At 38.6% G+C, this 22,373-nt stretch overlaps 1 protein-coding gene and 1 long non-coding RNA gene across 3 annotated transcripts in view; one reads left to right on the plus strand and one right to left on the minus strand.

Moving 5' to 3' along the window:
• The window catches only part of LOC128873425 (protein cortex-like), a 355,555-nt gene that overhangs the window by 17,673 nt on the left and 315,509 nt on the right, over window positions 1–22,373 (minus strand). The gene's annotated exons all lie outside the window — the stretch shown is intronic.
• Window positions 11,520–22,373, plus strand: part of LOC128873427 (uncharacterized) — a 148,756-nt gene continuing 137,902 nt past the window's right edge. Inside the window, exon 1 of the long non-coding RNA XR_008456416.1 lies at window positions 11,520–12,258. This is a non-coding gene — a long non-coding RNA (uncharacterized LOC128873427). The remainder of the gene's footprint in view (window positions 12,259–22,373) is intronic.

Consider the following 22,373-nt stretch of genomic DNA (forward strand, 5'->3'; position numbering starts at 1 on the left):
TTACATGAACGTCGTTATCGTAGTATTTTAATAAATTATGTCCATTTTGCTGATCAAAAAAATACAAATGTAAGGACAGCGACATCCATCTAACTTCTAAAAGTTTCGTTTTACCCAATTTTGAACACTGGAAAGAGAAAAATTCATTTCCGAGATGCGAGTCTAAAATTTTGAAAGTGTTTTACGAACGTTAGCAAAAATTTTAATCATAGTATATATTCTGAATTTACGCAGGAGAATTGATTATTCTATATTTATTTTAGTCAGAAAAAATTGTCAAATGTCAACATATTTTTAACATGAAAGTAGTGTTTTTCTTTAGCATTGTAAATGGTTGGGTGGCTTTTTTTATACTGATGAGAAAAACATATTTTTCATTTGAAAATAATAGTTGGAAATAGCTCGTTAACAATAATGCAGGTGTTAAAGGATTGTAATTTACACAAAAAGTAGGTAAACGAAACAATTAAAATATTACCAATATACAAGAGAACATAAATGAATTTAATTGTAAAGATTATTATATGAATTATTATATGAATTCGTCGGAACACAATGTTAAGAACAAATGATATTATTCCTGATTTGTTTACATACTTAGATAATTTATTATGAAATATACGTTGGAAAAAACATACATTAAATATAAATTTGACTTTTTCACATTTACATTCCTCTTACGTAAAAGTAATTATAAAAACACGAGGTAAACTTATATTCTATGGTGCATACAAGTATGATTGATTGGTTATAATATTTTTTAAAAAAGGAATACCAATCGCATTATATTAAATAATGTAATTTTGAAACTATGTAATTTATTGTAACGGTATTAGGTTGCTCGAATGCGAAAATGTATAAAATGTCAATAATAAAGTACATGTTGTACTGTTTAAAACATAGCACATACTTTTCCTTCAATTTTAATTCATCATCATTTGTAAAAATATAAATTTCCATAATCATTTGTAGTGTATTCATTAGTCTACGTACTACGAAATTGTAGCCAAGAGTGAAACAATCTTACCAAAAAATAAGAATCGCTGAATTTAACAATAAGTCTCAAACATAAATATTCTCTTCAGCTTCCTAGCAGAGTCTCAAAGAGGAACAGTTGGGTTCCAATATTTTCTTACTGGTGTCTTTAGCAACATGACACCCGACGCTAACAAATCGAGCGGTCTAACGTCTGATTTGCATGAAGCTAAGTCTTAAAAATACCTAGCAGCTGCCTCGGAGTGCACGGTAGAAAATCGAATAGATTTTCCCATAGGCATCGAAAATATAGAGGACCCCCAGCGAAGGTAAGCCACCACCGTCTAAGCGTTGTCCAGTCTGCGTACCCAAACCTGTCTGACCAATATTTAACCCGTACTGGTGGATCTCTTATTGCAAGGTGTTGTAGGGGTTGTTCTGCGTTTCACGTAGAACCTCTTCGACGTCAAGATTGATACGCAATCCTTTTAGCATTGTATTTACTATTTTCATAGTTTTAAGTTTATTAAATACAGAACTTTCTAATTATGTTACAAGTTCTACTTTGTGAACTGCTAGCCAAATATTTCAATTAATTACATATAACTATGTATAATAACATATAACTAATATAATGATGGTTCGATGAATCCTATAGGCACTGATTGCGCAGTTATCACGATAAAATCTATTATCAAAACTAAATAATTAACAATAATTCTACGGTCCATAGCGATGTATACGCGTTATAACAAGCTATCTGGAAAGCAGCAGACGAGTATAATAAAAAATACTGGGATATTTTGTGGGCCTAGAAGTGCAAGTGAATGGTATTACGAATACTTCAATGAATGAAAATACCATTCTAAAGACCTAAGAACTTTATTCACTGGCATTCGGAAAAGGCAACAAGATCCAAATCATTCAGATATCATTTCATATTGGTATGACTGGAAACGAGCTGGCAGATAAAATGTCCATAAAAATGGCAAATTTCAATAAATTTCATCTTCATGTACCTCCGATACATTCATTGTTCTGACTCAAAATATACTTTAAAACATCCACATATGCATTCAAATATGCTTATGTATTTTTTAAACATTCTATATTTCATAGTTTTAATGCTAAAAAGTTATACTTTGCCTATATTTTTGGAAGTTAGAGTAGTTATGTATATGACCCAAAGAGTTACATAATATTATCTATACACTTAATTATTTTCTAATACATTTTACATACAATATACATGTATTTATTGATAATCTCTCTTTAATTTGTTCATACACTGTACTTTTCATTAGTCTAAAACGATTCTAAAGAGTACAATAAATAATCCAACTAAAAAAAATCATATAATCAAATAATCTCTTAGAGTTCTAAACTGGCCACACCTATTTTTGTTAGCATTAATATTCCATTTAAAGTTTTTCATTCAATTGATAATGCTACAAACTAACGCTAACCCATAAAATAAAAACAAAAACATTATTATCTTGTCAGCACTGTTCTTCTGTGCAATTTGAGTTTTATTTTTTTCTTTAAATCGTGTGTCGCAGAAAGTTAAGAAAGTTGACAGGGAAACAAACAAGTACAATGATTAAAGTATATGACTCATTAGATAATGGGGTTGTTCATATGTAATCAAACATCCCTATACAAATTACTTTCAATATTTCAAAAACAGGAAGAAGAAACTATCGAGAAATTCGCCGAGTCTTTATCAGCTGATAGAGGCCAAGGCAGAATCAGAGATCGGCAAATACATCTGAAGAATTAACGTCTCAGACGCTGTTCTACGTGGTAGGAAAACTACTGTCTAGCTTATCCTCGGATTTTTCGAGACACTTTCGGACAACATTTCGCCCTTTTGAACCGCTTCCTCTTCCCACGGTCCTACGTAATATCAGCTGAAACCGGTTAGCAGATGACATCGTGCACGCACACCGCGTCGCGACGCATACGCGTCGCATGCACGAACGTATTATGGGCGCCTTTCTTCCTCTTCAAGGTACACTGCACCACCTGCAGCTCGATTCCAGTGGGTCAACTTCGCAGGGGGTCCACCTTGAGAAGGGGTTGCGCGGCATCGCTCGAAAGGATCGAACAATGGAGAAACGAGGAACGGGGAGGGACAAGAAGAGCGACGCAAGGTTCTTAAAAAGTTGATGTCCTCCGTGAAATGCGTGCGTGGCAGAGAACGGAAAGGCCATCACGCGACATTGTGTGTCTCTCAATCCTTTTCTTCTTTCTGTCGACTTCTGAGTGAGGAGGGATCGTTGCTTCCTTTATTTGAAATCTCTCGAGCCGCTTTTCATAGCGGTCTCGGCAAAATACTAACAGCTACATCATTTTCTTATACATATACACACGACAAATTAGTCACGTATGCTTGCGGTGCTGGCATTGTGTTCTGGAATAAATAATGTATTGTAGGCATTTTTAATAGTCTGTAGGAAGCTAATTCAATATTTTCAGACTTCTTCTTTTCTGGGTTCTCGTCAGGAATTAGTAATTTAAAATTTTTGAGAAGGATCTAGCGTAATAAAATATGTAATGTCTTGTACGGGTATAGTTTAATAACAAAATGTTTTATTCGGTTGTTTTTAGAACATTTGTGAAAGTAATTAATGACGACTTTCGACGTTTCTATTTTATAGTCTCATCTGGTGATTAGTAGACAAAACAACTATGGATATAATTATAAATACTATCTTATATTTAACGTAATATTAGTCAGAAATATACCATGCAAGTAACTTATTTTAAAACTAAAGCGACAACCAGATGAAATAAATTATCTTGTTGAAAGAATCTACTTTATACATTATCAGTGACCAAACCAACAATTTGGTTATATAACCAAATAACCAACATTTTTTTTATTATTTTACCAAAATGTTGCGAAGACAATACAGACTAAGCAGTATACGTTGTAGTAGTTGTTAGTTATTTCAAACATTAGTTTTAAGTACATTGAGGCTAAAGTTTGTGCCATTTTATATCTATTTCAGTTAATAGTCAAGATTTGTGTATCAACAATACTAAGCTGAATGGAAATATACAATAGTATTTGTATGAATTATTGTTCGAAGTTTTCATGTCAAGTTAATTTCAGATTATATTGAGATTCGCAGAAACGTATCTTTCCAGTTCACCTAATATAATTCGTTACAATGTCACTTTGTAAATTGCTGATACAGAAATATAAAGGGGTACGGTCTTAGGAGTCGAAATGTTATAGTATTATGTGATTGCAAATTTATTATATAAGACCCTTTGTTAAGTTTCATTTTATTAATGTGCAAGAAATCATCTCGGTAAAAATATTTTCAGAATGTCTAGCGTATTTTAATATGAGGTGACTTGACCATTTGTAAACGGCGAACAATATCACAAGACGACAATTTCGGAAAATCTACTCAGGATAATTTGCATTCGTGAGCTGCGTTTAGGTAATGTTCACTTTAATTCTCTTGTCAGAAAATGGCTAGTTGAATATTTATGAATAATTCAGGTGAGCGGAATCGCGTATACAGGAGAAACAAATTAATGGCATAAACGTGGCTCGCGCACGTTGTACTCTTCATTCCGGAACGTCAAACACTCTGCATATGCATCGACGTTACAGACACAGGTGCAGTCGCACACGCGAACCAGAAATCTCTGATCTAAATATCAAAGATGCCGACGCCGCGATTCGTTGGCTTTGCTAAACGTTTTTCTCTCGGGAACGAATTAAAAAAAATGTGTATGTGTACATTACACTGTCAGCCTGCATGTCCACAGTTTTTTCGTTTGATAATTAGAATTTCCGTTTTCGTGGCATCTTCAGCATATCATTTCATTATTAACGCAAAATAGAATAACACGCAGATTTTATCGCTTCGGTATTATACTCTTCTGTATCAAACTATTTTTATTTGCACATTACGTATTACTTTTCTTACATTCGTTTTATGTCTCCTATATTTTATACATTTTTGGGATTAACATTACTTTGTGGGATATCGATGAAGATACTTTTTGTCAGTACTTAATCTTTCTAGTTTTTCTTTCTTTTTCTTTCCCATATAAAAATAATTCTAAACATTCAGCTGTAAAAATTGATGCACATTTATTTCTAAAATATTTTGTATTAAAACCTGATACTAATTTAGATACTCCTTCGATTAATATTCTAATAGACAATATTAAATAAATAGTTTTTTCTACTTTTCTTTCGTTTTTCCCTTTTGATATTTATAATCGATTTATAATATAATTATTCGCATTCTAACGTGTATTTTACAAATTATTATGACAGCTTCAAATTTAATTTTAGATTAGTTTTTTTAAATTTGAGATCCATCTGTCTTTAACATATCAAAATTCTATCAATTGCAACGTTTCAATGATATAATGTTTACTACATAAACTAATACACTTACGAAGTATATATTTCGAAGTCCATTTTTAACACTTATTATTATTTTACAGTGCACCAAATTAGCTACCAATGGGTTCTAAACACATATCATACTTTTAGAATGCATCATTTTCTTCTTTTGCATTGTTAGAGAACTTTTTATTATCGCAATTTTTCTATACATGTGAGTAAATATTGTACAATATTTCTATAAAATCCGCTCTCGATATTTTTTCAACTTCATCAAAAAGTGATACAATGTAATTATAAAATCTGATGTTCAAATCAAGTAGCCAATCGAATGGTTTAGAATCTCTTTAATACAGAAACTGTAAACACGTATTTTTATCCAGATTATCAATATATCCGAAGAAAGTTCTATCCAACGATTATGACTGATTGTTCAGCAGAGAATCGCCTCCCCTTAACCCTTCAACGATCATGTGACAGCTTATGAATAGTTCTCCAATATTCAACGTACAGAATTTATCAGATCTGTAACATCAAAACATGGCAATAAATATTTCCCCACACGTCCAACATCAAATTCATCAAAACAACAAAGTAAGAAACCACCGTGGCTGGAATGAGCGGGAGATGCAGAGACGCCATTAATCGTATGACACCGCGAGTTTAAAAAGAACACGAACACACTCGCGACCGTGCATATTAGTAGCACATTCGCAGGAACAGGTTGTTCCGCTCGCGATTGAGAATATCGACCTGTAATACAGATATCGAGTTCACGCATAGCGGGTGCGGATGGAAAAATCGGTTGAAAAGAAACGGTGGCTAATGAATTAGTGCTGTCGGTATCGCAACGGGTCGTGCCTACGTGCGACAAATTATGCCGATCGTATCGTAAAATTCTAAGGAAACGGCTAAATGCTTATTAGAGCCACGTACGCAGGCGTATGTGCAATATATCACCAAGTGAACCGTGACGACATTTATGTTTTCATACTTCTAACGATCAAAGTCATCATTTTTATGGGTTCGCGATGGCATTCTTGCGGCAACTGGGTCAGCCAGCAGTGAAACAAAGTGTCAGTTGTTTGTCGCGGGTCTGTCGGCCCTTGTGTCACAGCCCCCGGAGATCAATTAACGTTTCAACTAATTACATGGTTACCGATCTTAACGAGGGCTCGCCTCGCTAAATCGTCGATCGCAATTTGCGATAACAAGACAATCGGCAGCTATCGTACAGAGAATCGGTCCGGTTGGACAAGCACAACCCTGAAAGGACGATTTAAATTTGTCGACGAAAGAAGACTGCCTTATTCACGTCATAAAATAGATTAATGCTGCTTAATATACATAGGATGGAAAAATTCACCGTGTAGAACTTATTTATCGATGAATTATCATTTCACTTTTATTTCATTTTTATGATCGAATAAATATGTAATTCTAAGAAAGCTTCTGGTGTCAAGTAGTTCACTCGCAATGAACTTAAAGATGTCAGGTATTCAGGTATCCGGTATAACTTTGGAGTGAAGTGTCTAAATTGTCCTCTAAAACTAAATGAAAAGTGTGTCGAAATTCTCAATCCAATGGCTTTAATATAAAATATCTCTCTTAATGCTTTTCTCGATGCACCTGTAACAGGAAATTTTAATACCAGAACAGATTAATCGTGTCTTTCTTTGCTACTGAATCTCTACATCAAATGAAAAAATCACTGTGCAGTATTTATCAATCAATCAAATACATTTCGATTTATCACCGAATAATTATGTAGTACAACGCAGAGGACTTACTAATGTTCCCGAACAATAAGGCTTCTTGCCCCAAATGACGCCTCTTAGTGGATCCTAAGCTACAAGTGTTCTAGTATTTAAATACATCTTTTGAATAAATTGTCTAAGTTTCTCTAAAATAAAACCGTATAGAGATTCCCAATCCAACTCCTTCGATATAAGATGTATTCCTTAATGCCCTTCCAGATGCACTTGTAATAGGAAATTCCAATGTCTGAAATGGTTGATAATATTAACGAATATAAATCTTGAACTGGAGATCGAATCGGGCTCGTATAAATCACCCAAGAAGTTAGACATAAGGCCCAAACTGTTCGGTGGGCATCATCTACGTTGTATTACAGTTTCTCCAGCCTAGCCAGTCGACGGTCTACTCTAGCCAACACGGAGCGTGTGTGCGACACAATACAGGAACAGCATCGATCTCCCTCCACTTTCGACACCAGTTACAACCGAGACATTAGATCGTACGTTAGACACGACGATTGGCTCCCGTTGGACGCGAAGAGGTTGGGCCCAGGTGGGCCATCAGGTTCGCAGGGGGGATCCAGGATGCGATTGGCAGCAGGGAAAGCAACGGAAGAAGGGGGCAACTTAGCTTGGTAGCCGCAGTACGATCGTCGTATTGCATCGAGGAGTACAACGAAAGAGGAGGATTGCAGCTACGCCGTGGAACATGATCGAATGGGGGAAGATCTCACCAAGAGATACACGACACGGTAGGCAACGCGAAAACTTGGAATATTAGAGTCTGCTGGGCAAGGATTCTACTAGTCTCACCTGACCCTTGGAGGAATGTTAGCTGAAATTGGATGATCTCTGACATACAGTCGAGGCGACAATGCTCTCGTTTTCAGGATTAACATCAACTGCTTTGGATAGAGCCAGAGGCTTGGAGAATTAATACAATATTTTCTTTATTTGTATAGAAATTCGTGTGATTACTCCGATTGACAGTATAATTGAGAAATGTCTATTAATCTACCAGCTAAATTTGGAAGCATGCGATAATTATATAGGTCCAGAAGAATTGCCTTTTACAAGCAGTTTATCCAACTATGCTTGGAAATTTTTCTATAATATCTATGATAGATGAATTGCTCCGAAATATAAAGAAAGTAGATACCTACTAGTAGATAGACCCAGAAGTTTGGACAATTAATACAATATTTTCTTTATTTCTATGCAAATTCGTACAATTACTCCAATTGACAGTATAGCTGAGAAATGTCTATTAATCCACCAGCTATTTTTGAAAGCATGCGATAATTATATAGATCCTGAAGAATTGCCTTTCACAAGCAGTTTATCCAACTATGCTTGAAAATGTTTCTACTATGGAAAAGGAATTGCTCCGAAATCTAACAAAAGTAGATATCTACTAGTAGATAGAGCCAGGAGCTTGAAAAATTAATACAATATTTTATTTATTGGAAATTCATGTGATTACTTCGATTGACAGTATAGCTGAGAAATGTCTATTAGTCCCCCAGTTAAATTTGGAAGCATGCAATTAGTACGTAGGCTCTTTACGTTTCTCAAGCAGTTTATCCAGCTATGCGCAGAAATGTTTCTATAATATCTATGTTACATGAATTGGTACGAAATCTAACGAAATCTGATACTTGATAGTAGATTGTAGCAATGTGGTAGCAACTCACTTATCGCGCAATGACACACGTTTATGTACAAGTTTCCAAACAAGAATGCGTAAGAGACAAGTATGCATTCCGAAGAAATCTTTCACAACGAATTTACATCGTTACCGTGTCGACGAACCTGTATCGTGAAGCATGATCCTACGAGCAATGTCCACGATACTTTCGTCAGCGGAGCAATGATGTCAGACGGTATCGAGTTGCAGGTAGCGCTAGCGTGATTCATTCGTAGCGAAAACCTGGAAAAAAGTTAATCGACGACTTCCACCATCTATAATTAAAACGAATAACGAGCATCTACCTGCCACAAATTAGCAATTCCAATTCAGCGAATTACGGATTCGTCTCTATGATAATCAGCTGGCGTGCGTTTCAGTGATCACGGAAACCGTAGGCCAGCTATGATTGCGCATTCCAAGACTGTTTTATTCGATAAAAGAAAGAAGAACGGATAGATAAGTAGATAAATTTTTCGCTTTTTTGAAGGATTTCATATACGTAATGAGTAATGAAGTCAGCAAAAGATTAGGCGTTGCCGAAGACATGACTCGAATTAACATATTAACCGCCATATCACCCACATATGAGTGATAGGGTTTATCACTAAAGAATTAAAGGAAAATAATTTTAAAGGTGATGTGTTGAAAAGAATAAATCTGATTAGCACTTGGGAATTTTGTGATGTTAAAAAAATATACACTATCACAAGTGTTAGATTGTGTAGTTTTCAATTGTATTGAAACAAAGTTTTAACCTCATAGAAATAGTCACAAGCTTTAGCCTAGTAGTTAACATGTTAAACGTTTCGTTTCAAGTCCGAAGCCTTTGAAACTTTGGTTAATTTATTCAACTACAAATGGAAACATTATAACAGGACGGACGTATATACCTATATCTGAAGACAATTTGAACTAATAATGTCATGCGAGCAAGAGCATTACTTGTTAAGATTATTCTATTGAGAATTACCCTTCCTCGTATGACATCATCCGATAGAACTCTTAGGGACCTTCTCACTCATACCCTTGATGCGTTCCTATCGAAGAAATAAACCGAAGTTCTCGAGAAGGGGGCGAATCTCGATTCAGAATGCATCTTGTCGGTAACTTGGACAACACGCATACCAACCAGAAACAGGAATACAATGACCGAACGCGATTCGATCGACACCCCCTAACCTCGAAAAGCTCTGACCACGTCATCCGAATTCCCGCGACCAGTTGGGTTTCCTGACCACAGCCAACTCGGCAGTCGAACGAAAGAAGAGATTCGCCAGCAACACAAGGGGGCAACGCGATCGAAAGGGGGGCGATCTCCACGAGTGATGTAAGGAGGGGGTTGCGAGAGTAGCAGCCAGCTAGCAAGGAGGTTGGGGAAGCAAGAGGAGGGAGCCAGAGGAGGGGATCGAGGGGCGACGCGAGGAGCGAGCAACCACGCACGGCATCCTTCCTTCGGAGCCAAGTGAAGCGGCCGAACTGGTCCTGAAACACGGTGCAGTGCTCGAGCGGATCGTGGCGTGTCGGGACCCCGGTTCCGGGGCCCGGCGTCTCCAGCCCTCAGTCGTTCGCCGATGCCCCGACGAGGAGGAGCACCGAGTTGTCCTAGGGCAAGGTCATCCCTCGGATGAACCACCCTGAGAACCAAGGAAGCTCAGTTCTCGCGCACGCCGGGCTTCATCTCGCGCGTTTTCGTGCGTTGTGTCGGGCTAGTGTGTCGCGAACGCGTCCCCAACCCAGACCACCGAATCGTTTCGATACGCGAATGGATCTTCGGATCGATCGTCGCCGATCGACGTGAATTTTTACGAAGAATCTAGCGGAAAGTTAGCCGGACGATCGAGGATGAGGGATTTCCGACGATTACGGCCGAGGTATATGATCAGGCGGATCGATAGGGGATCGATAGGAGAAAAAGGAGCTCCGAGGAGATAGGATACCTTCCGGCACGAGCTCGAGATGCTGATCGAGGGATACAGTGAACGGTATTCGTGTACGGAGTAATAACGCCAGTGATTTAGGCCCGGGGATTCCGGAGACCGTTCGTTCGATCAAGGATCCTGCCTACCGTGGACCCGGAACACGCCACAAGAATCTCGACACCGGAAGGTCCCGTTTTTGAAGAGCGTGTCCACCCGGACATCGTCGAACGACTGACAAGTTCGATGCAATGGTCGTGTCTCCTGACGTGTGACGAGGATAAATCGCGTTTTCACCGTATCGGCAAAGCAGACGATTAGGCCTGGCGGTTGCGAGAGCGAGGAAGACGGGGCATCAACGGAACGAGGAAGGGAAACCAACTCCTGCAAGGGGAGATAAAGAAGAAGGAAGACGGAGAAGCGAAAAAAGAGCGAACGATAGAAGCACGAAGCGAACAAAATCGAGGGAGAAGGCGGGATAGAGACGGAACGAAAAAAGGAGGATTTGCCAACTTCCTGCGAGCCGAGAACGTGAGAGAAAGGCCGCCTCGGAGCATGTATAGCTCGATCGATAAACAAACTTTCGTCGAAGCGTAATATCGAGGTGTGGGCTCCCATATACCCCAAGCGATTCGGAATGTCGACTCCCTGGAAGCTGCCTTCGACAGACTTCGAGGGTTTCGGGGCTGTCAACGGAACCACCCTACCGTTCCGTTCCGTGGATTCCGATCCTCGAGCTTCCGCGTCCCTGTGCAATTAACGCTCTCTAGGTTGAAACGTCCATCGAAGCGTCCCTCGCGCACCATCTCGTTTTCGCGTCGTGAAAGCTTGCTTGGAAGTCAACGTGTCGCGGTTAACGAAGGCCCACGCGCAACGCGTTCAACCAGAGACCGTCTGACAGGTGTTGGGCTTCCGCTTCCACGGTGGAGTCCATCGAGCACTGTTACCCGAGGAGCATATAATGCGGTTTTAATGCCAAAGGTGTCAGGTTTCATAAACGAACCGGTACACGCGAGTTTGTCACGGGTCATTCGCGTCGCGGGTTACGAAAAACGACCAACCGAAACGGACATACGACACGTGGGCGACGGACAGTGATCGTTTATTCTTTTTTCTCTTTCCTTCTCTCTCTCTCTCTTTCTTCTTTTTTCGGGACGCGCGAAAACGGGACTGAGAACGAGGAAGAGGAAGAGAGACGGACGAGATTAGAACTGTTGGACCGGCAAGTGCACGTCTAGCCTGATCACGTTTCGAATTGTAGTACGTGGAACACATTGTGATTTGACAGACACGGACCCCGCTACGATGGAGCAGAATTCCTTCGAGACGGGAATTTCGAGGAACGTGGAAGGTTATTTTTCTCACGATGCATCGGCCAAGAACAGAGATAAACTTTAGTTTGATCTGTAGAGACGAGACGGAGGAGCGAAAGAGATGCGTTATACACGTATGTTTTGTCGTCGAGCAGTGGTGACTTGGTCGTCGGAATTTCGAGCCCTAGTGACTTCAATGCGTGCACAAGACGGATTTCTGGCGTCATTGGTAAGTGTCGAGAACTCGCGTTAGTTTGTATTCGAAATCGTGAAACGCTATCGTAGGGTATAACAGCTTTTAAACAATTGAGAAGTTTGATAAGAAACTCCACGTTTATTCGACTTTATTAGGTATAATACTGATAGCTTTTAAACAATTCCATTGATTGGATTTATGAAGAACGTTCAAACAACGGAGAAGTTCGATAAGATTGTCCGACTTCGTTAGGTGTAACACTGACAGCTTCTTAAACGTACTGTATCGACTGTTTTTCTGAGTAGGATTTAGACAAAACAGAAATTCGGTAAGAGACTCAGTGTTTAACCAACTTCATTAAGTATAACAGTGACAGCTTTTCAAACATTTATCATCAACAGCTTTCTTAAAGAGAGTTTAAATCAAAGAGAAGTTCGGTAAGAGACTTTACATTTATTCGACTTCGCTTGCTATAAGTTTTTTAAACAATTTTTTAAACAATTTCATCGATTGTTTTTGTAAACAGAGTTTAAAGAAAAGAGAAGTTTAGTAAAAGACTCTATGTTTATCCGACTTCCAAGACTACACTTTTGAAGCTATATGAACAATCGCTCAGAGCTTGATAATTAACAAGTATACTCATCCGCAACGCTTGTCAGCATGCGAGTGAGTTCTTGAAATCCGAATAAAGCTCGACAGTCTATCGAAATCCTTGGTGGGACTCCGTTGCATGTGTATCCGTCGAGCACAATAAATGGTACTCGATAAGATCTCAATAAAAATGATATCCCATGCATCGAGATACCTTCGTCGACGGTAGTAACGAGTCATCTTTGTTGATCAATCGCTAACCAGTATGATACAGCATTCCTTTGCCATACGAGCCTAGATTATTTTCAATATGATACGCTCGGAACAGCTGAACCTTCGTCATCAAGATCCTCAGATTAGCAAAAACTATTCCCATCCTCCATCTCTTGCGCTTTGCTCATCTTTTCCAATCAACGATCGAAGTTGAGACTCTTCGGCCACGGCAAATAACGCGGAATCAATACCTGGTCTCAGGTGAAACAGGAAATTGAAGTTTATCGTTATTATTTCCAGTCCATTAAGCATTTTTTCTCATTAAAGCGCGATAAATTTATTGCTTCAACATCGATCGAGCAACCGAGGCAAGGTCGACGGACACTCCTTGGCCTAACTAATTTCTGAAGTGTGACTACTCGACTTTTTATCCCAATGTGTTCCAGTGATTATGTTCGTGTATCTGCATTCACTCTCAAAGATCAAGGTAGACTCCGAGCTTTATTTACATCTGGAGGTTTCCTCGTGTAAAGAATCCAGACACATTAATATTAATCTTTCATAAATATGTTAAAAATAAGTTCTGTTTCACGTGATACGTAATAGCCTAAGTACAGAGAGTAACGGTATCGTATTTCCTCCAAGAACTTCTCCCACTAATTGAAACTAATCGGAAAGGTTTATTTAACAGATCATACCATAGGCCTGACACTATTAATCATTTAAACGGTTTACCCACATCACCAATTACTCGACCGTTTATTAGTTCATAATTAGTTCGAACGGATTATTCGAACGATTAATAGCGTCACGTCTGAGGCAGGATCTCCTACGAGGCCTTGCCAATGAATCCAATTAGTAGACTCTGGCAGGGATATTACTACTATGAAACCATGAACTGATTAGGAGAGTACAAAAGTTTCCTAACTACCTTTTCTCTAATAATTTCAAATTTACGTAAACATAAGATTCAGGATAGGTGCCAAACATTCTTAATAACATTGTTATTTTATCGTTACAAGGTCATAATAGGAATTCACTTCATTTAGGCCGGATTCTATTAAAAAAACGTTCCTCTGGCATCGCTGCTGCGAGGACGGACGTTCGAACCACTCGAAAGTGTCGATTTTTACGAACGTTCAGGCATTCGTCGTTCCACGTTTGGCTGGCACAGCGAACACGCGAACAGTCGCCACGAATAAAGTGATATTTGTACTTTTCAGCTTAAATTTATATACTATTTCTACAGATTACTTGCATATGCGCATTACTACTGATCACTACGAGTTCATACATTAAAAATAAACAAAAATTGTATGTTCATTATCGTTGAAAACAGCAATAATTATTGCTGGAAGCAAAACGGTATTTGTTCTAAACGGTATCGGTCAAATGTCTATCATCCTTTACCATTGTTGTTGTTCATTTTTTTTTTAGACAAATTCATAATGCACTTATATAATATAATTCAATAATGAATATATCAAGTAATGCATTCAAGTACATTTTACTTTTCGAATAATTTCTTAGCATTACAGCAGTGGGACCCCACCTTTATGCGACTGACGAAAAATCTAAAATATAGTTCAACAACTTTGATAAGAGACCAATCGATTAGGATATCGTCTAACTCATAGCCTAGCTACAATATCAAGAGCTTCATATTGTTTAGAGCATGTCAGGCTATGGCAGAACAAGTATCGATATCAAACTGAATCTGCGTACCTTATTTAACTCGTGGAGCTATTCTGCTATAAAGAAAGTAATATGGGCGTAGTAGTTACACAAATACTCGACCGATAAATAGCCAAGACATGAGATTTGCCCTCAAGGAGCTGGTACAAGTGGCGAAATAGCGAAACAAGTAGTATACTTGCAGACAACCAATAAAGACTAGAACATCGGATAAATGGAACTTAATCCCTAAGAAAGGGTGTTCCGAGAGAACTTACTAGGATTTTCTTTATTTATATATTAATATCAAAAAATACACGACTTTATATTATTCGACTATTTCCTTTATTTGTTACTGCAGCTTATAAATCGTATACAATTTTAACCCGTCACAGTAGTGTACCCCCTTCGGTAATGATTATCTTCTCAAGCGTTGCTCAGATAAATATCACCAAAATCTAGATAGGAATTTTGTCCATCTCATCCCACGAGCCGATCGCTCAAAATTCCAAGCACGATTGCACGCGTCTGCGTCTTGGCGATTGGTGAAAAACGAGCTCACTGGCTGAGCGGTTCGCGCTCTCGCAGAGATATCATAATAATACATTGTGATGATCGGCCGGTCGAGGAGCCTAGAGCAATGGTAACTATCAATTCCAATCAGCCGCAATCATCGACGCTGGCCAGCGCTAATAAATTCCGCTCGTTCCTCGAATATCCAGCTCTCTCGTGACTCTCCTGTTCCGGCCTCGTTGCCCTCTTAATCCGGGACGAGCCGAGGACAATCCGAAACCAGGCAACGAAACTCGGCCAGTTTGTCGATTTAACCGCGACGAACACTTCGGGTCACGACTTCGTCTATTGCTCCGCGACAGGGAACAAGTCGCATCCATTTCGCCGCCGATGGATCGAGTTTCGCGTCGGACATCTGTTTACAGCCGTTTCTTGACGTTTCTTAACACAACAAGTTGAGTACTTGTCAGGCTTTGGTGCACGAGGAGAGTGTAAAGAATGATGATAATGGAACACTCCAAAATTTGGTACTATTCAGAGATGATAAGTTGTGATAAAAACGATAAAGTACATTGATAGGAAACGGAAGTAGCTATAACCTGGAAACAAGATCAAATAGGTTGCACGTTCTTATAAATTCTTTTCTTTACTTCTGTTTCCTGACCGCCATTAGGGAAGGTATATTATGAATCGCTCTATAAATACAATGTATTGCAAAGAGCGAGAAAAATCAGTCCCAAGAATAAAACAATGTGAAATCGTCTGTAAGGTTCGGTAAATTCTACTTACTCATAGGGGTTTCGGCGGCTGACTATAACGTCTGACCAGGTACGAGTAGCAACTCCTGCTAAGCCTGATCTTTCTTTCTCTCTACAATATTTCTACAAAAGTGAATTAAAGTAAAACATATGCAGTCCTCGATGAAAAGAGAACTTTATTTTGTATGCGAATACATATACTTATAAAAAATAATTTAAATGTTTGGGGAAAAGTGTTGAGGCAAGTGATGATTATGTTTATTACTATACGTAAATGGTGTTTTCTAGGTCGTCACCTGACCTAGCTATTAACCTGCAACGATTTAAAGGGTTACGCCATATTGAACGTTTCTAAAAATGGAAAAAATACTGCTCTTCCCATAAATTGGTACGCTGTTCGAAGCCTCACAAATTACAAATAGATGATTCTATATTGTAAGGTATACTTAATACCTGTAAATTTGTATAATGTGTTTAAAATACATAGTGCGTGATGATAGAGACGTATGAGTACATATTCCATTTTTCTGTGAAATTAGGTTACATGAGATTTATGTGAATTGAGTATTCAGAATAAAGTGTTTAAAGTATTGTTGAATTTGACTTATCAAAAGAGTTATTAATTAAAAGTATCTCTTACAATATCCATTACTATCGTTAATTCTATGTGGTTATGTGCTAACGTGTCATATAATGTTGGGAGAATTAAAAAACACGAAAACAATATGATAGAGTCAAATCTAAAGAATAACCAACAATTGCATTAGTTGGATGCCGCATTTGAGCGGATAATATTTTTTCCTAATCCCATGTAGTTAAGAGTTTAGGGGTTACGTTTCTGTGAAAGTTTAAAAAAAATTAAAGTTAAATTTTCCTCAATAAATGGATAGATTTAAGTTTGAACACTGACGACCTTACGTTGATATTTGCATTCAAGCAGGTAATACTCCTTAATCCTAAGCGGTCGCGGTAAATATTAACATTCTTCAGTGCACATGCAGCTCTTAGCAGGAACAAGGGATTTTCATCGCTGCAGAATTTAACTTTGTTAATTGAATGTTATACGGAAAAGTCGTCATTAAATATTATAAATACAGAAGTCGCATTGTAAAAAACATGAAAGGAGGGAGAATACGGTTGCCAAAGGAAAGTTTAAGAAAAGATTTTAAAAAATGTAGAAATTTATCTTAATTTGTTAGATGAAAATGTAATTTTTCGTATCGATGTTGCGTCCATGCATGCATTATCATTCTGAAAGCAGCACCGTTTTATGAAAAATAATTGTGGGTCTATGAATATAAATCATCTAGAATGTCTAAGCACTCGTTGACGGTAATATGACCATTCAGAATCGTGATAAAGCCGGTTGGATATTGAATACAGGATATTGCCTGTCAAATCATCACAGAACGATTCACAGATAATCCGTATATGATAACTCCCGCAAATTACATTGAATCTTAATCAAATTTAACGGGAACATTTTTAACTACATTCTTTGTCTGTTCAAATATAATTTTGGTTACTGTTTACATAATTAGAAGAATTGTATCGATAAAAGGGAAATAATCTTTATTTCTATATGAAAAATAAACAGAAACATACATTTGTGTTCAATTTTTTGATAGTCACACCAATATAGGACAGAAATAGTCTATTAATCCAATGCCATATACGTGAAAATCGTTAAAATGTAGATGAACTACAATTAATTTTTAGCTCCTTGACGGAACAATTGGTATGGTTTGGTATGGTCTGGTGTCTTGGGTATAATCGTTAATCTTTCAAAATTTTCAACAAAATTGACAGAATTCATTCTAAAGTTTGTATATTTTAAGAAAATGCCAAAAGATCAATCTTTTGTCTATAATTACCAAACTGCTCCCTTCCTTTTTGCGACAATACGTTACCTCCTCTAACGATACTTCAGGTACGAACGATCACCATACTGTCTACGCAAAATTGATCGACTTCCTGGAGCGATACGATTTCCAGACTCCTCGCTCGTACCTTTCCTCCCACGATCCAGCTGCCAGGTCTTCCGTTTCGCGTCGAATATTACGCGTCCGCGCAGATCGGCTATCCTTTATGGATTCAGTCATGGCGATAACTTGCTCAACGGTTTCATCGTGGCTTCGAAACGATGCAGTTTCGTCTCGCTTCGCGCAAATGGAATTCCATAGCGTCTCGTTCGAGAAACACGGATGTTTATCACATTCCTGCTGCTCTTATCTCTATTTTCTATAACATGTTTCGATACATGATTCGGATCATTTCCGGCGTATCATTGGGAAAAATAAAAAAAATGCACACTTTTATATAAAAAAATATTTAGGAAGCGTTGAGAATTTATTTTTTTAGATTATCCAGGTGAATCTCACTCACAAGTTTCAAGATGAGGAAATGTTTCATTCACTTCTTAGAGAACAACTTTTCCGTTTTCTTAGGTATTCCATAATTTTTTTTAAATTATTCATGTGAATTTCATTCACACGTTTCAAGATGAGGAAATGTTGAGAACAATCTTCTTTTACTTCTTACCTTCTAAACCTGTATAAATATACGTTACGTTGAATACAATTATTTCCTGGACAAGTATCCAAACGCAAGACCAGACCGTTTAACAGCAAGAATTAGCCAAATGCTCGCGACAGAACATATTTTTGTTTCAAGTTGAATTCACGTCCAACAAGCAATCTATGGGATTCTGTATGTTCCAGTCATGAGAAATTCATTTCGTCCATCCCAAGATGCTTTTTACGAAAAGAAAGAACACCGTGAATGCATAAAACGTGCGAGAGCACGGATAAAACGATAGAAGAAGAAGGGTTGCAGTGAGAACAGAAGAACAAAGCGAAGAAGAGGCGATCCAGCCCACAGAGGCAAAGGGATGAAAAAAGCAAGGGCGGAACGCGTTCTGGTAACGATCCGAGCCCCTACGAGGATCGTTATCACCTCGGTACAGCCGCTAAAAAAGTGCTATCGAGGCAGAAAGTTATTGCGTAGTTAAGTGGATAACCTATGGTCTAAATTGCGCCGGGCAGCAGGTCTGCATTTGAATAACTGAGCTAACGGATGGTGGCCTGCACCATCGAAACGGGCCTGGAGAACGTACGAAGAGAGACGGAGCTCGTGAAAGAGCCAAAGGAGCAAAAGAGGGAGCCAGACTGCTCGCGAAGGAGCTACCTCCAATCGAGGAGCAGCTGGCAAGGAGAAGGAGGAGCAGAGGTAGGAGGCGACGCTGGAGAAAGAGCTGTGAAACGGGTAAACTCGTCTAACCTATCTACGTAGGATGTTGCTACGACTCGCTACTCTCGTTAGCCACTCTGCGAAAAAGCGGCTGACTCGCAGCCACGGATACCTGAGGATCGCTGCTCCACCTTCGACGGGAGGAACAAAGGCCTCTTATTTGGGTATGGGATAGATTTGCGCGCAGGTTGAAGGGAGCAGCTGGGAGACATGATAGGGATGTACATGGAATTCGGTTAACCCATTAGCCTCAACTACCAGTTTAACTCGTAGTACACGAAATTAAGCAAAACGTGCTATTACGAGTCCGATTCGTAGTTGTCAATCACAGACAATTTTAGGTCATACTTAATAGTTATTCGAAGAGAGTGATACCGAAGGGGTACGCGTAAATCATACACTACTCAATTTTTACACTATCGGCCATAACTGTTAACTCTTTAAGGCACTCGATTTTAAAAGAAAAATAAAATTCAAGCTGCAAAAACGAACAGTGTCAACACCTTGCTAAGGCGTTTTGACTGGTATATATTTCTAATTCCCCGTATTACTTTTACCGTTAGTTCATAGTATTGCCACATGAATGAAAAACTTTAAATAAAATAGTAAAGCTAACCGAAAGATGGGATAGTTTCTAACTCACCTAACTTCAACGAGTTAAGACACCTGCTTTATTTTCAGGATTAAATTAAAATACACGTTCAATTGTAAGCAAAAAGAAAAATGCACCTGCACTTTTCTTTTTAAATGCAAACCTATATTTTTGACGACACAGATCGACGTAGTTTCTTGTACTCTACATAAAAGTACTAAGATACTTATGCTAAATTTGTTCGTTAGGAAGTTATTGAAGGTAAAAGTTATCCGAACTACTTTGATCCCTCGGCTAGTGTTCTGAGGTACTTAGATTATGTTCCATTACAATGTTTGCCAACATGAATGTGCTGCTAACATTAGTCACTGGGAATGTAAAAGTACTTGAACTGCAATGGAGGACGGTTTGAACACTTGTCGTAACGTAGGTACTTGCCGAAAGACAGAAACAATGCAGATAACTTTACCTTCAATAACTTCCTAACGAACAAGTTCCGGGGATAAGTATGTTAGTATTTTTATGTAGAGCACAAGAAACTGCATGAATCTGTGTCGTCAAAGACATAAGTTTCCATTTAAAGAAAAAGTGCAGTAGCATTTTTCTGATGCACAAAAATGCATAAAATTAGTTGCATGTTATGCACCATCCGATACTATTTAACTTTCACTTATAACATCTTTTTCTACTTCCAACTGCTTAGGAGGTACAGCCTGTTCCAGTTGCGTGGGACATCCTCAGTGATGGGCAAAACCCTAGGCTTCGAATAAATCTGAAGTTTGCTGACATGTTTGTCTCGTTTCTTCTGTTGAACATTTTCTAAAGAGGAAACGAGACATACATATCGGCAAACTTCAGATTTATTCGAAACCTAGGGTTTTGCCCATCTCTGGACACCCTGTATATGATTGATTTAAAACTTTATTGCATTTCATTTATTAGAATGGTGTGTCACGTCGTTAATATGCGTCTGTTTATGTTTCCCTGCGAAAATCTTTTCGTGCAACAGAATGCGATAAATTAACAAGGAACCTGTTGAGTAGCAGATTTAAATGTGTTTAAGATAGGTTTATTATTCATCAGCACATTGAAACTCTTCTTTTATTTATTTTCGTTTACGATGCATAATTTTAACAGAATCAGATATAGATGTAATACATATTGTATGGTTAACGTTCTTTCCACTCTTAACAAAGAATCAAATCAGGACATTTCAGATCAAGTCTCCAATGATGGAGATGTACATCTCTAATCCCTGAAACTGATTATCAGAGAAGTATCTTCTTCAGAACGAATCTGACGAGTGAGTCAACAGTGACAAGTGTTCCTGGTAGAACTCTAACTTTCACGCTTGCATTTTAACCCACCTCCTCCACCCCGCAAAGGTCAGAGTAGTCGCTCAAACTACCAAAATATTAATGTGCAAGTATCAACGTATAACGAAACAAGGAACTTTGGTACAGATCTCTGTCAATAAATCTCTTGAACGAAGCCAGGAATACTTTGACCAACATCTGATCGCCAGTACGAATAAGTAACGATAATCGACTAATTGAAACTTCGCGAGACTTTGGATCTCCGGTTCGGATCTCGAGCCCATACGTTACGCACGCAAGAACGGTTGCAATAAAAGTGCAGGCGCGGTGGTACGAAAGCTCAGCCCAACCGTTGATGAAAAATCACCGATACGAAATAACATAGATAACGCAACATATGGTAAAACGAGAAAAGCCATTTATTTTCACCCGGTACCGGCAGCATGGAGATAGATGACAGTTTGTTGGCGACAAGGGGAACAAGAGTACGTCACTGGTTGAAATAAGAAGAGACTAGTATGTTCTCTCTGTCGTTGCATTCCGTTGGACGGACACCCGAGCGTATCTCCGTATTCGGTAATCGATCATCGTGACGTATCGTCGATCACGTGACGAACGATCCCCGAAGCCTATCCGATGCTGGAGCGTGGCTACGCGTGATCCAATCCGACGCTAAATCGGCTCGTAGCCAGGCGGAAAAGATCGGCTCGAAGCCCCGACGATAAATCCCACTCACACGAAACCTGCCACTTTCCGGTTGTACCTGTTCCTGAGCCTGTGAAGGGGGTTCCTGATTTCTTCTCGGACGGACTCGGTTCACCTGTCAATTAGACACTTTGCATTTGATATTTCAGATCGATCACTTTCCTCCTCGGCAGGTTTATCGAACGCGAACCAAAGAAGACAATGTTTCAGAATCATGGTTGACTTTGGATCAAGCGCTTTCAAGAGGAAGTCCCGCGTTATTTCGTGTTAGGGAAATATACTCTGTCTTTTGAGCGATTTTGCCTTGGTACCGGAGACTTTTAAATCAAAATAAAAATAAAATTAAGATGTTAAATCTAACATTACAATAATGTAAAAATGGCTAACTTCGAAAATTGAACATTTGAGTTATTGTGACGTATTCACCTCTATCTGTCTATACAGGGTGTTCCAAAAATGTTGTAACACCTTGAAATGGGTGGTTCGGGAGGTGATTTGAAACAACTTTTTCCTTAGCGAAAATGTTGTCCGAGGCTT

The sequence above is a fragment of the Hylaeus volcanicus genome, chromosome 3 (assembly GCF_026283585.1).
Source record: "Hylaeus volcanicus isolate JK05 chromosome 3, UHH_iyHylVolc1.0_haploid, whole genome shotgun sequence".
Lineage (NCBI taxonomy): Eukaryota > Metazoa > Arthropoda > Insecta > Hymenoptera > Colletidae > Hylaeus > Hylaeus volcanicus.